Raw genomic sequence first — 15875 nt, 5'->3', positions numbered from 1 at the left:
CTCTAGATGTGGAACATAAATGTCAAATGATAAGCAAAAATATCCTCACTAAATTAAAAAAAGATAAAGCTTCTTTGCTGTCATTCATGTAGCAGTGTTAATATCAGAGAAAACAGAATTCAATTTAAAAAGCATTAAATAGAAAAATAATATTATATACTCAATGAAAAGATGAATCATGAACATTTATGTTCCAAATAACATTGATTTTTTTAAAAAATGAAGATTAGTCATATTTTATGAAATTTCAGTTCCTTAAAACTCAACAGTAATACCATGCCAAATAATTCAGAGTTGTCATAAGATGAAGAGTTTCGATACACACTAAGGATATACAAAGTCAGTCTCCTCTCTAACATCCTGCACTGAATACAAGCATTTCTAAATCATTGACTCACTTTGTTAATTCAAAATATTTAAATATAATGCAGAATGAAATTCTTAAACCTTGAAAAATGTAGTATTTCATGAAGTGAACAAAAGTAAAGTTGATGGGGGAGGGTCGGAAGGGATAGATGGGATCTCAAAATTGTAGAATAGGTAAACAAGATTATACGGTATAGCACAGGGAAATATACACAAGATCTTGTGGTAGCTCACGGAGAAAAAAGGTGACAATGAATATATATATGTTCATGTATAACTGAAAAATTGTGCTCTACACTGGAATTTGACACAGCATTGTAAAATGATTATAAATCAATAAAAAATGTTAAAAAAAAGTAAAGTTGATGATGTTTACTTCAGACTATATTATATTTGGTATAAATGCTCTATGAGGAATTCTGATTGCTTTTATAATCAGTCTACCATAGTTAAAAAGAAAAATATTAGGAAATAATATAATTTTAACTGCTTATTTCTGAATTTTAATTATTATTTTAGTCCTTACATTTTTATATCTTTCCCACAGTTTACACAGTCATTTCATTACTTTTATATCAAGAATTTGTTTTAAAAACCACACAGGTTTACTATCTCACACATTATCGTTATGTGTCATAGAGACCTTAGTTACGATTTCTTTAGCATTCTTTGAATGATTTAAATAACACAGATTGTGTTTTTCTGTTACATTCTTATTGTCCTCATGGCTTAATTTATTCCAACTGATCTCACATGCCTTCAGGACATCGTATCTATGCCTTTATCCTCAGAGAAAGAAGGATGAAGTAGGTCAGTGGTCTTTATAAATATAATTCAAATGATATAATTCTGTTCTTCCACTTTCTCCACCCCTTCAGGTCCCATTCTGCCAGGTGGAAAGATGAAAAAACCACATTTCATAAAATTAAACTCCCCATCGACCATCCAAACAATGCAGACTGAATGTTTAGAATCTATTCCCGTTCTACATTCTAACCAGACGATGATTTTTCTGTAATGCTGAGTTTATATTCTCTCAGCGAGATCCATGTGGCTCTACCCCAATGTCCTGGGAGTCATTAAAGCCTCTTGAAAAATTCAAGACTCTCCTTCTGGCATTTTGTAATTATTGTCCACAGACCATGCCTGCACACAGTCCCCCTCTGTCAGAAGCTCCCACTCTAACCCCTCTGCCGGGAACAAACAGCACCCGGTAATAATTATTTAGATTCGAGTTTCTCTCATGTTATCCTGGCATTTTAAATTTTTCATTATCGATGGTAGAAAATGGGCTGTATTTAAGGGTAATTAATATTTATGTGTGGCCCGGGGAGAACAGGAATAGGCGAATCCTTGGAGGACTTTCACAGCGAAGAATCCTGGCTGTCTCAGGGCTGCAAATGTGTTGAGCCAAAAAAGTTCCCAGGTGTGTACTTTTCATCTTAAAAGTTTTTTTTTTTAACAATTCACACCTGTGTTAAGATTCCTTATAAATCAAAGCAAGAATTACCAAGTAAAATATTTCAAGAAGTCTCTTTATTTCCTGTTAAAGATCAGGTAGTAAATAGGATTTAACTAATTGCCAAATCAAAATACTTGGATGCTATTCAAAGCATAACCAGAATTCACATGGACTTAATCAAATGAGGTAACAATAGAAGCTATCCTATAGGCAGACCCAACCTTCACCCTCAGTTGGGACCTCAGCTACCTGGCATGAGTTAAGAGAGACAGATAGTGTTAAACAGTCCCTGCATGATGGGGAGCAGACACTTAGGGAGCAGGACTGAAATCTCAAAGTAGTACGACTATGAAATCTTATTGGTATAACTGATGTTTCACTATCGGTTAACATTTCTCTGGGAATTTGGGACATCGCCTAAAACAAGTTCTCCAAACAACTTTCCATCAGAGTTCCAATAGATGCCTTCAGCCCAGCTAACCCCAGGCACTGCTCTCTTCCACAACCCATGCTGGACACTCTGCAAAGTGCAAGCTCCTCTGAATCATTCTCTTTATTCTGCTTGGTACATCGTCTTTCTTCATGCTCTGCCCACCTCTGAACCTCCTTGATGTCCCTCACTTTGTCTGTATTCTCCAGAACTACAACTGACCGTAAAGTAAACTCCACTCCTGTCATAGATCATCCACTGCTTTCTTCTACTTTCTTGGGAATAGTACACTTCCCCACTCCATTGATGTCGGGCTTGGCCACGTGATTTTCCCTGACCAACGGGACCTGTTACTGCCATAAGAAGAACATGCCTGGGCTAGCAATGGCCCTGGGAGAGGATGATTGGCATACAACACAAAGATGCCCTAGATGAGTTGACCAAACCAGGTGCAGCCTAGGTCAGCCAACCCCATCTACAACAGACACGTAAGCTAAATAAAAGCTTATACACTCTGAGAGTTTGGAGTTCTCTGTTATACAGCAATGGCTAATTCATACACCTTCCTTGAACTCTCTCTTTACCATCTGGCCTTACATGACAGCTGCTTCTCCCCTCAAGGGACTGATCATTTTCCTTTGACTTATGTGCTGCAGGGCAAAAGGGTGCATCTGGAGTTCTTCCTGGAGTCCTGTGCCAATTGTAGATCATTGATTTTTTTTCCATCCTCTTGCAAAAGCTCTTCTTCCCTGCATGATGTGTATTATGCGCCTTGCCTTACACACAATTTCCTGCTGCTATTACAGAGCCAGCTCATTCTCCACTACATATTGCAGCATTTGGAGTGTGTTTCAGTCTTTGTTTCTACCCTAACTCCCTACCATTGTCCTCGCTGGCTCACCTGAGCAGTGTGGAGTCATATAAAAGGATATCAGAGACTTTAGGAATCAATTAAAAAATGCAGTATGATAGAAAAAATAGACAAAGGACATTTTATATATATAAGAAACAAATGGCATCTAAGCATGAAAAAATATCTTCAACAAGCAAAGAAAGGAAAACAGAAACATCATTGATGTTTTTGTTTATTCAACTGGAAAGAATTTAAAATTATAGAATCATTCAGTGTGGGTGACACGGCAGTGCAATGGCCAGCCTCAAACCTTGCTACTAGGGGTGTAAGTTGGCAAAATATTTCATCTTCCTCGTGGCTTACATTTCCTCAGTAATTTTGACTCTTCTCTACCTGCTTTGCTGTAGTTCTAATTCAGACTCATTTCTCCCACGAATTGCTGCCATAACCTCTTCTCTGCCCTCCCTCTTTCCAGCTCTCCAGAGCACTCTTTCTAAAATCCCAATCTGATCAGTCCAAACCCCTTCAGAAACCCCTCTTCAGAGGTTCCCCACTGTCTCCAAGAAAAATCTCCACTTCTTACGCTGACTTTTTTGATCTGGTCCCTGTCTGACCTTTCTAACCTAATTTCCCACCAGCCTGTCTCGGTTCAAATCTTGGCTCCAGTCCCCACCAGTCATATGCTCTTTGGCAAGATGCTGAGGGTCTCTCTGTACCTCAGTGTCCTCTCCTGTAACACAGCAACCATACTAGTGCCCCCGCCCAGGCTTGTGAAGGCTGCACGTGGTGATGGACCCAAAATGCTCACAGCGATGCCTTGCATATCACCAGCCCTATAGTAATATTTTCCTTATTATTTACTTTCTTGTTATCATATTGGTACTCTTCCATCAAGGAGCCCATGACAAAACCACTTGAGATGTTTTTCATCCCTGCCTTTGTCCATGCTGTCCTTAACAGACACGTCAACGGTACTCATTCTTTATACTTTTTCCTGTAAACGTCTGGGAAGGCCCAATTTCATTTTTTTTCCTGCCCCATGGGATTTATATACAAGTGAGGAAAGCCAAATAAACAAGAAATAAATATATGCCTTATGTCTGGGAGAAGTGCGTGCTATGAAGAAGAAGGGCGATCTTGGAAGAACCCACAACTGTGTTAAGGGCTTCTGGGCTCCAATCATTTTTTTCCACTCTTTTTTATCTAGTCTCATTATCAGAGTAGGAGTTCCCAAGTTTACTTACTTCTGTATCCTCAGGGTGTGGCATTTTGCTGAACATACAAAAGGCATGGAAGGACTTCATGAAGACTTATTAAATGTGTACGTGAATGCATGCATGAAGTAAGTATCTCAGTGAACATGTGTAATCTTTATCTCTTTCATTTATATTTTATTTCAGAACACAAAGCCTTACTATTACGCTAGCATGAGGTTTGTCCTTATGGCACAGACAGTAGAAATTTAACTGCGCCTATCTGACGTATATGCCTCACGTGGAAATGCCTGACTTACAACCATCCTTTACAGAACTGTAACTGAGAACTCAACTGCATGCTAGGGCCGAAAGAACTCCCCTTTCTCCTCACAGCCGGGAGGCCTAGGAGGCTCTGTCACCACAAAGTTGCTCTTGTCTGTTCTCACACATCGTGAACTTCAACAACCCTGTTCCACATGCTACGGCTGCCACATGAGAATCCACCCAAGTCCGATCTACGCCTGGTGTCCTGAGATGCTGTCCCACATGAGCTTTTTGGAAAAACATGCTACATCTGTGATCACACTACTGTTTTCATGTCTATTTTGTCCCACTGGATAGGAAGTGGGCTTCCCCCAGCTCTCCCGGGCACATCGCCACATTCACAACGAGGTTTCTGGGGACTAATCTCTTCTAACTGTCAAACAGCCAATTTACAGAAGGGCACTTGGAATTCCGCCCATTCGTAAATTTGGGTTTGTCTTGACTTTGGGGCCAGACATACTTCAAAACCTTCCTGCTCCATTCAGTCCTCTCTCCAATTCAATATCCAGTTTATCTTCAGAGACCATCATAATGCCCAGGTCAGAGCAGGGGCTTATTAAATGTTCAATGACTGAGAGAATAAATCCTCCAGCACATTGAAAATTGAAATGAAATGTCTGATGACAGGTTCTGACTTTTTAACGGTGTTAATAGTCAGGATGCCTGTGGTCACAAATTACAGCAAGTCTCTTCAAACTAGCTTAGGGCAAAGGGGTACATTTATTATAAGGCTCAAGTAACGATGGAAAGGGATGCAGTCATTTCTTAGGGACCCCAGCACCACCAAGACTCTCTCTCTCCCTCACCTTCATTCCTCCCTCTGATCTCAGACCACCCTGCTCCACGTTGCAGAGCACACGGCTGTCAGCCAAGCAGGACTGGCACTCCCCTCTTTCTTCTGTTCCTCAGGAAGGAATCTGATTCACTCACCTTTGGTCCTGTGCTCATCCCAAGATCAGCCATGCTAATTGTTCCTAAATGTGTCCGCCTAATTTTTCTCTCCTACTTCCCAAACCTTCCACTGCCTGCTTAGCAAAAAAATGAATGAAGATGGACAGATGCACTCAAATTCAAATTCACTTCTCTTCCTACATCATTTCCTTCTCTGAATTCATTATCCATTAATAACACCATAATTTAAATAGTCTCCTGGGCACCTGGACTTGAAATCTATCCCCTGGTCCCAAATTTAATTATGTGCCAAGTCATTCACTTTTATTTCCATCAGGCCCCTCTGCATCTCTTTCCTCATGTGTCTTATTCCTGCCTCCCTGTCTCAGGGGTACTTGACCCCCTCCCTAGACTAATGGAATAACAGCCTTCTCATCGGGCATCAAACTCCCACTCTTTATTCTAATCTAGACTTCACATGGCTGAATATTATTTCACAATAAAATTCAGCATCAAGTATGTTCCTCCTTCAGGGGCTCTCAGAGGGCCCCAATTGGCTACTGAATGAAATAGAGTCTCACCATCTTGACATGTAACATCCACAGTTGGGACATGAACCCACCCCTCTAGAGAAGATGCTTTCCTCCATGCATAACCTTTGCTCATGCACAATTTCTTCAATTCAAAATGCTGCCTCTTCTCCCCAAATCAGACTTTCATTCTACTTGTAAAAACCATGCCCATCCCTCTATGTCTATATCAAATGCCACATTATTTGTGAAACTTGGCCCATTTCCATCAGATTATACATTTTCCTTCCCAATGATTCCTCTAATACTCATTCAGGTTCTCGTTTGTTTAACCGAGTGGCACTTGGCTTTCAGTCACGTCCGGGACTTAGTCACATTGATATTTGTTTTACCTCTTTAACTGGGTAAATGGGCTACTTGAAAGCAGAATATGGGTCCTTTTTCATTCTTTTTTTATTGACGTATAGTCAGTTTACAATGTTGTGTTAGTTTCTGGTGCACAACACAGTGATTCACTTATACCTATACGTATATATCCCTTTTCATAGTCTTTTTCACTATAGGCTATTACAAGGTATTGAATATAGTTCCCTGTGCTATACATTAGGGCCTTACTGTTTATCTATGTTATATATAGTAGCTAGTATCTGCAAATCTTGAACTCCCAATTTAGCTCTCCACCCCCCACTTTACAACCCTGGTGTCCACAATTTTGTTTTCTATGTCTGTGAGTTTGTTTCTGTTTTATAAACAAGTTCATTTGTCTCATTTATTTTAGACTCTACACATAAGTGATATCATATGGTATTTTTCTTTCTCTTTCTGGCTTACTTCACTTAGTATGATGATCTCTAGGTGCATCCATGTTACTGCAAATGGCATTATTTTATTCTTTTTATGGCTGAGTAGTATTCCATTGTGTGTGTGTATATGTATATACTACAACTTCTGTATCCAGTCATCTGTTGATGGACATTTAGGCTGTTTCCATGTCTTGACTATTGTAAATAGTGCTGCTATGAACCTTGGGGCACATGTATCTTTCTGAATTAAGAGCTTCCCAGAGTATGGGTCTTATTTGTCTTCGTAAATCCTTCTGTAAGAAGACTGTACCTTTCATAAAATATTTGTGCCGGTGATATTTCTGAAGCAAACTAAGGGATAATGAGAATTCTTTCCAGGTTTTCATGGCAGGAGGCTGTATATGTTTGGTATGTCTAGTCCCAGCTTTCATGAAGATGTATAAAATCACTAATAATGGCAGTAGCTTTATATATTAAATATAGGGAAGACCCACTCAAATCTGGGCAGAATTTCTACACACTGCATTACTAATGAGGAAATAATGAATAACGCTTCTTAAACTATTTCTTGACTAGATCAAGTCCAAACTCAATAAGGAAGGTGTGGGAAATAGACTCACTCCCACTCTCTGCACCTAATTTCAGGACTCACAGGTCTACATGGGTCATAAAAGGCGGTCAGTCCCCAGCAGCATGAGACTATGCTGTGAACCAAGCCCAATCTGATCATTGTCCTTTTTCAGTCCCCTGACCTCTTGGCCCTCTGACACTTTCTCTCTCCTCACAATTCCTCAGAGATGCCCAGCATAAAAGGGCAGAAGGCACAGGAGAAGCTTAGAGCATGCAGCATTTTGAGGTGCTAACCATTGTACTGTTAACTCCACCTAAGAAATTATCAAATACTTTAAAGCTAGCGTTCTGTATTGATGTGGGCACCTCAAAGTGGGTATCCTAATGTACTGCAGGTGGGAAAACAAATTGGGGTAACCTTTCTAGAAAGCAATTTGCAACAAGAATCAAGAGATTTTAAAATAGACATATTCTTGGACCTCACTTGGGTGAATCATTACTAAAAAAAAAAAAAACAGTCAGATATAGGGATGAAAATTTAAGGGTCTGCTCTTTCCAAGACAGTAAAGATAGAGAAGTGTGTAGGATGTGCAGTTCCAAGGTGCACAGGAGGAAATAGGGGTCAAGGAGAGGATGGGATAGAGGACCTCAGATAACACAGTGCATCGGAAGCCAATGGAGGAGGAAGTTTGAAGAAATCATGGTGGTCAGATGTTCACTTCTAGTGTAGGACAATAAAAGGATGAAGATTTAGTTCAGACCATTAAATTTAGTAATTAAATAAGATAATGATGAATAATTTTTGTTGTAAAGAGACTGAGATTTGAGGGCAGTTTCCTTGAGGGCAAGTTCACGGGAGGCTGTGGTGAGTCAGTGAGTGGTAAAGAGTAATGGGTATCAGGTATAAATTGCACCCCCAAGTACCTGACAGTGAGGAATCTGGCCTACAAGCAGGTAGAAGCTACCCCGTGGATGGTGAGGAGAAGGCAGCAGTGAAGAAACAAAGTGAAGTGAAATTCAGCTCTTGCCCTGGAGGAGTTTACACTCTGCTAACTCTCTTCAGAACTGGCCTCAGTGCAGACTGATCATCGCTCAGGGGCCTCCTCTGTGTCAGTTTTCAAGGCCCTCCAATGTCCTCCCAATATGGAATACACTCACGAATCCCTCTTCAAAACATGCTTTGGTAGGCGTCTAACTCACTGCCGTCTGCCTCTGAAGAATTTGTTTCCTAGCTCGCTGACTATCTGCCATTGCACGTGCAAAGCCAAAGCAGAAGTCCAGTGCTCTGGACGTCCGGGGCTGCCGTGACACCTTAAATTAACAAGCAAAGACTGTAAATCTATGGTTTTTCTTTCTTTTAAAAATCAATAAATTCATCACCCCAGTCTGAATTATTCATGCTGTGGTGACAGTGAAGTTACTGACCTTGCCCATTCAGGTGAGGCGATGGAGCCCGGCATGAGGTTTATTTGCTTTTCCAAGAGGCAGCAATGATTTCACAAGAAGCCAATCACACTCCCTCCTCAGGAGCCCTCTGACCAGTGGTGGGCATTTTAGAGATGACAGGGTGGTCGCCAGACCAGGTCAATAAATCAAAGGGATGCCCCTGGCCTATTGGACATGCACACCCAGGTAGCTATTAGCTCGTTCAGGAGCCCCTGCTGATGGTCACAGCATTAAACCCAGATATCCGTTCAACTCACATATGAGAGAAATGGGAGCAGACATGAGAGCTCCTCTGATTTAAGCAGCTTTTGATGAAAGGAGGGCGTTTATCCGAGGGAAATAAAAGTCATGCAAGGTTAAAACCATGCTCCCTGGTTTCCAGAGCTTGCATTCTGAGGAGGAAAGGCTAGGGGGACTGATTGTGACCAGTTGACAAAGAAGGTGGGAAAGAATGATCCAGTACAATTTAGAGTCTTTGAACCACATTGTCTGTGCTTTGCTCCTTCTTTTCAGAGCTGTTGGCAGTGAGTTTTTGGTCATCAGAGCCACCTGCCTGCTTTTTTCCCTGAGATGAGCCTTTGCCATCATTCTGTTCCTCCTATATTTTATTGTGAGGAAATAGTAATAAGTTTTATACAAAGACTAGTGGATATTCACAATTGCTGATTAAGCTATTCCCCTTATTTTTCATCTATAGAGCTTGGCAAGGAGGTACCATTAGCAGGGCTATTCCTTTGACATGCAAGGTCTACTGTTATCATTAGAAAAGTAACACTTTAAAAGCAGAGGCCTGGGTCCCTCTAATTACTGTGGTCACGAGTTTCAACAAGTAACTTTTGGACCCATCTGTCCCCTTAATTTCTTTCTCTTTTGTTCTTTCCTGCCTTCCTCCTTTCTTTCCTCCCTTCCCTCATTCTATAATATTTATCAAGCACCAGGCAGGGTGCTACATGCTGAAGATACAGGTACAAGAAATCAAAAAAAGCATAGTTACTTAGCCAAGAAGACTGGAAGTCTGCCGGGGAAGAAGCCACCGCACTAGAGTCCCCGTTCAACGCCGGGTGCTTCCACAGAATGAGCACCATGAGAGTGTGAAACAGAAGATGCTTCACAGGTCTGTGGACAAATGAAAGCTTCATTAAATAAATGACGTTTATACTGAGACTTGAAAATAATTACGCCACATTGATATGTGACTTGAGCCAGGTCTAATGCTGTTCCCATAACTACTTGATTAAATTTCTGGGCACCTCTGTTTTCTCCCTTATGAAAAGAAAGTCTCTATTCTTTACCATCTTGGGAGCTTATTAAAATGCTCTGAGATCAAGGAAGGATTCAGGGGTTTGGGAAGGATACCACTAACAATGTTTTTTTAAAAAAGCAACATCCGCAAATGCAGTTATATTTAGTTTAAAATGAGTGTCCAGAGATTGCTTCTAACAAGACTCCACTGATTCATAAACTCTGAGGAGTTTCTGTGAGAATGACATCAGAAGACTCACAATGGACCTGAACACAGAAATCACTGACCAACAAGTGTATAAATTCAGGTCAACATAAAGTAATTTACCTCTTAGAAAAAAATAATGCTAAATAGTATACTGCACAAGTTCCTTAAAGAAGTAAATAGGTTCTGAATTTTTAGAGAGACAATTTTAGACCATCACTGGTGGCACATGAATGTGGGGCCTTTGCTCAAAGCCTGGGATGCCTGTGGGCAAAGGGTGAGGCCCAAGCTCTAGATGACTTGCGGTACCTCTGCTGGGCCGCCCCAGGGGTGGGTGGGGCTCGTGACTCATCAGCACAAAATGATGGATTAAGATCAGAGCATCCTCTGAAGAAGTAATTCTTGGTCCATTCTCAAATTATGGCTCCGATCACTCAATTCCTCTTTTCATAATTAATTTCCTGATAGAAGTGACATTTTAATAAAGGTTTGAAAAATGAAAAAGCTGTGTGAGACTAGTGATAGCAATTGGAAGAGGCATCATTTTATTAATGAGAAAACCCTGTTTATCTGAATCACTTTTTTTTTCAGGAGAATTTTTAAGCAAAGCATAGAGCACATACATTTAATGAGGACTGAGATGTGCTTTGAGGAAAGGAGGAAACCTGAATTTTAGAGCAATTGGTTAAATTTTAAGACCACATCAGTAAAGTTCAAATTTATTTCACTTCTAACCTGTAGCCCAAGGTTCTCAAACTTTCTCAGTTTATGGCTTCCTTAGTATCAGTATTTTTTTAACAGCATCCCTAGGCCACACAGATCCATTTACTAAACAGTTTCAAACTACTTAACAGGTAGTTATATGCTGACAAATTTGTAGCTTTTTGAAAAAGCAATATACAGAGATTCAAAGAAAAATACATGTATTTTATTCTCAGATCATCGCGACAGCTTCTTGGTGGGATGTGTGCGCTTGTCAATCACCACAAGCTCTTCACGCTGAACTCCACCCCCCACCTTCTCATCTCCCGCTCCACACTGACTGGGTGTGTCCTCGCTTCCCTTGCCCGGCTCCACCGCAGACTGAGGAGTGCCCAGCACACACCGAGCGCTCGAAAAATATTTATTAAATGAATCGACAGAAGCATTGGCGATAAAGAGACCTGGGTGGGATTCTGGGTTTGCTATAAACTACCTCTATTACTTTGGACTAAACCTCTGGGAGTCTCAGTTTTCATTTTTGTCAAATAGAGATAATAAAAATGAATGACTCCTTGGATCATTCGTGATTAAATGAGCAATTTTCATGATTAAATGAGCAATTAAAACAGCAGTGTCTGACATTTGTAACTGCTTAATAAGTGACACTTTTTTAATATTATTATTATCATTGCAGTTTTTTTCTTTCAGCTAGAAAGTCTTCTAGAAAGCAAATTTTAAAATCTGACAATAAATAACGACAGTCAAAATACCACAGGGAAATAGAGAATTAGAATTCCATTGAAGGGACTCCAAAGGAGGTCGGCTCTAGACAAGAATTCAGAGGTGTGTGAAAATGGCACAGGAAACCTGATGCAAAGCAGACTTCTGCCTCTCGATAGCTTTTCTACTACTGAAACTCCCTGACCCCCGTTTCCTTTCCTATTAAGTGAGGGGAAATGGTAACACTTCTGAGAGGGATGCTGTTAGGAAAATCAGAAGAAGCAGTTTCCTTTGTCTCCATGTAGGGAAGAGGCCAAGCACGCTTGCCTGCTGGCCGCCTGAGTCGCAAGGCTGGAGATGGGGGAGGTCTCGCACCATCATGAGCTACAGCGCGGGGGACATCTGCTCCAGTCAGCGTCCAGTGCGGCTTTCTATTCAGTCTTGTCAAAGGCTATCTACAAGCTGGCTGCTTTAACAACCATACTTTGGTTTCGAAAACAGCAGCCACTCAAGTATTTTACACAGAAAATAACTTAATACTAAGTATCAGAGACTCACAGAACAATTGGAGGGGCTGGTGGAAGCAGAATAAAGGTCACGATAGCCTTTGCCAGGTTTCAGCTAGCTGAGTGGACAAGAATCACAGGGAACCAGCCTTGCAGACTCACAGATGACGCCCCAAAACTACTGTCAACCCCCACGGCTGCCGCCAGTGGAAGTCCAGGCACATGTTCCCACGGCTGGGGAAGTGCTGGTTATTCCTTGTCCACTTTCCAAACATCAGGTGAGAACCTCTTATTGATGAGACCATAAACCAGAACCCCACTGGCAGGGAAGCAAAGTCATTTCTAGGCTTTGAGCCTCTGTGACATTGCAGAAAATGTAGAAGAGCAGGAATGCTAATAAGAAGCCAATACTAAAGACTAACAGGGTGAGGAAGGAAGGATGCACCCAGATATGAAGACAAGAGGGTCAAATAAAGGGCCTCCAGGGCAGAGCGGTGGTGAACGACAGAGCTAAAACTACGCCGCCAGGAATTTGGGAGCTAATCAGCTGCCCCTTCCTCCCTTTAAGGAAAAAAAAAGGAGACAGCCAAAGTGGCATCATGGTGTGCAGTACAGTTAGGTGATGGGCTTTCCAGATGACAGGTCCAGTCCTTGATCACCTTCCCAGGATCCCTCGCCTCCAAGGTAGCTTCTGGGTGAACCTGGATCTCACTGAGACCTTAATTCTGAGTTCAGAGCATCCTTGTGGAAGGTAGGGTAGGTAGGGCTAGAGCAAAAATGTATTCTACTCCCTCATACCATACACAAAAATAAACTAAAAAAGGCTTAAAGACTTAAATAAAGGACAAGAGACTATAAACCTCTAAGAAGAAAACAGGCAAAACACTCTCTGACATACATCTCAGCAATGTTCTCCTACCGCAGTCTACCCAGGCAATAGAAATAAAAGCAAAAATAAACAAATGGTACCTAACTAAACTTATAAGCTTTTTCCACAGCAAAGGAAACCATGAGCAAAACAAAATGACAACCTATGGAATGGGAGAAAGTATTCGCAAAAGATAAGATAGACAAGGGCTTAATTTCCATAATATAGAAACAATTCATAAAACTTAATAACAAAAACAAACAAACAAACTCAATCCAAACATGGCAGAAGACCTAAACAAGCAATTCTCCAATGCAGACATACAAATGGCCAATGGGCATATGAAAAGATGCTCAATATCACTAATTATCAGAGAAATGCAAGTCAAAACTACCAGGAGGTATCACTTCACACCAGTCAGAATGGCCATCACTAAGAAGTCTACAAATGATAACTGCTGGAGAGGGTGTGGAGAAAAGGGAACCCTTCTACACTGCTGGTGGGAATGGAGTTTGGTGCAGCCATTATGGAAAACAGTATGAGTATTCTTCAAAAGACTAAAAACAGACTTACTGCATGGCCCAGCAATCCCACTCCTGGGCATATATCCAGAGGGAACCCTAATTCAAAAAGACACCTGCACCCCAGTGTTCATAGCAGCACTATATACAATAGCCAAGACATGGAAATAACCTAAGTGTCCATCAACAGGTGACTGGATAAAGAAGCCGTGGTATATTTATACAATGGAATACTACTCAGCCATAAAAAAGAATAAAATAATGCCATTTGCAGCAACATGGATGGACCTGGAGATTGTCATTCTAAGTGAAGTAAGCCAGACGGAGAAAGAAAAATATCATATGATATCACTTACATGTGGAATCTTAAGAAAGACAAATGAACTTATTTACAAAACATAAACAGATTCACAGTCATAGGTGAAAAACTTACAGTTACCAGGGGGAAAAGAGGGGAAAAGGGATAAATTGAGAGTTCAAGATTTGCAGATACAAACTACTATATATAAAATAAACAAGTTTCTTCTGTATAGCACAAAGAACTATATTCAATACCTTGTAGTAACCTATGATGAAAGAGAATATGAAAACGAATACACATATGCATATGTGTAACTGAAACATTATGTTGTACACCAGAAGTTGACACAACATTGTAAACTTATTATACTTCAATTTTTTTTTAAAAGGTATTCTACTTTGAGTATTTATCAACTGGGGCTACCTCCCCTGGTCCCTGGTGTATCAGTATGATGTAAAAGGATCTTGGAAAATAATTTACATGGCTTTTAGCTTATGCAAATCCAACAGGATTCTAGTATGGCAACGTTTCACTAAAATCTTAGCTGAGTTCCATTTTATAGGCTTGAAAGTCCTCTGAAATTTCACCATATATTTAAAGTCCTTTACCTTTTTTCAAGGAAACAATCAATTGTGACAACTTTTGTTCTCAAACACACACACACACACACACACCCCAAGATTTGCATACACCTGTTCTCAGAAAGATAAAATTTCCATTGTTGCAGCAAATGAAATATATGTTTTCAAAGTTCCCCTGAGAATCTTAGTTCAAAAACCCTAACAAGTTACTTTTTCATGTTAGCCTCAAAAGAATGGAGCGGCTTAGTGAACTCAACTTGCTTCTGTCCTTGGGAATAGTAAAAAACCCAGGAAACAGTTCACTGAGAATTACCCTTATGGTAGACAAGTTCACCTGTGGGTGCCCCCGCAAGCACGGGAGGAAAACCTGCCATCACTTTTGGAAGAATTCACCACACATGCAGCAGGCTAAAGCTAAACGTGATGATATCTGAGTGTCGTGTGAAATTATTTTGAATAGAGAATAAAAAGGCAGCAGAATAACCCTTTGAATGGCTTCTAGACATCTTGATGTCCTGAAATTTCTGTTCCATTGCTTGTCTCAAATAACCAAAAGTAGGTCTAGTCAAGATAAGAGACTTACCCATGACTTTAGCAAACTCCTAATGAGTCTGCTAGGGGCATGTGTCCCCTATTCCCAAGCCTGGTGATGAGGAAGAAAAATTGTTAAGATTAATTATACCAGGAGATGGTAAAACACAGGTATTGAAAGATGAGGGTTATCTAATGGGGTGCAGATGCTTCAGCTCTTCCCCTTGTAATCATCTGTGGGTGCAGATGCTATGAATATCCTTTATTGGGAACAGCTAACCTTTATTTCCAGGCACGGTTATAAATCTCCCATCCTTTTAACAAGCCTATGCTGTTAGTATTACTGTTGTCATCTCACAGTGGAGAACACTGAGGCACACCACTTAAGTGCCTTGCCCTCTAAGGATTAATACCCAGCCAGTCCGACTCCAGAGGCCATGATTGGAACCCTCAGGATACTTGTCACAAACTGTTAATGCAGCATGTGCCCACCCACATGCTAGCAGCAAGCGTTATATAAATCACGTGCCAACAGCAAACCTCCCAATTCCTATCCTAGGGACTTGGAAAGAGCTGGTGGGAGGCTGTGAGATGAGGACTTGCTTCCCCAGATGAACTACGGAAGACTCGTGATAAAATCCATTACTTCTGAAAGACTCGAGGCCTGGGCCCCCTCTACTCATTACTCAGACCACTCTTATTTATCGATGCACTCATAAATTGTTCTCACTCATTTCAGCACCAGTAGGATCAGAACATATTACAGCAAGGGAGCCAGTGATTCTGCCAGACCCTGTGAGGAAAGGCATAGATCATTCTCTATGCAT

At 40.8% G+C, this 15875-nt stretch overlaps 1 protein-coding gene across 1 annotated transcript in view; it reads right to left on the bottom strand.

Moving 5' to 3' along the window:
• The window catches only part of LOC141577578 (uncharacterized), a 736830-nt gene that overhangs the window by 429108 nt on the left and 291847 nt on the right, over positions 1 to 15875 (bottom strand). The window contains exon 10 of the mRNA XM_074363186.1: positions 9866 to 9987. The gene's annotated coding sequence lies outside the window, so the exon portion shown is untranslated. The remainder of the gene's footprint in view (positions 1 to 9865; positions 9988 to 15875) is intronic.

Source organism: Camelus bactrianus, chromosome 4, assembly GCF_048773025.1.
Source record: "Camelus bactrianus isolate YW-2024 breed Bactrian camel chromosome 4, ASM4877302v1, whole genome shotgun sequence".
Taxonomy (NCBI): domain Eukaryota; kingdom Metazoa; phylum Chordata; class Mammalia; order Artiodactyla; family Camelidae; genus Camelus; species Camelus bactrianus.
Note: the sequence above shows the minus strand (reverse complement) of the source record. Positions and strands in the feature narration are given on the sequence as shown.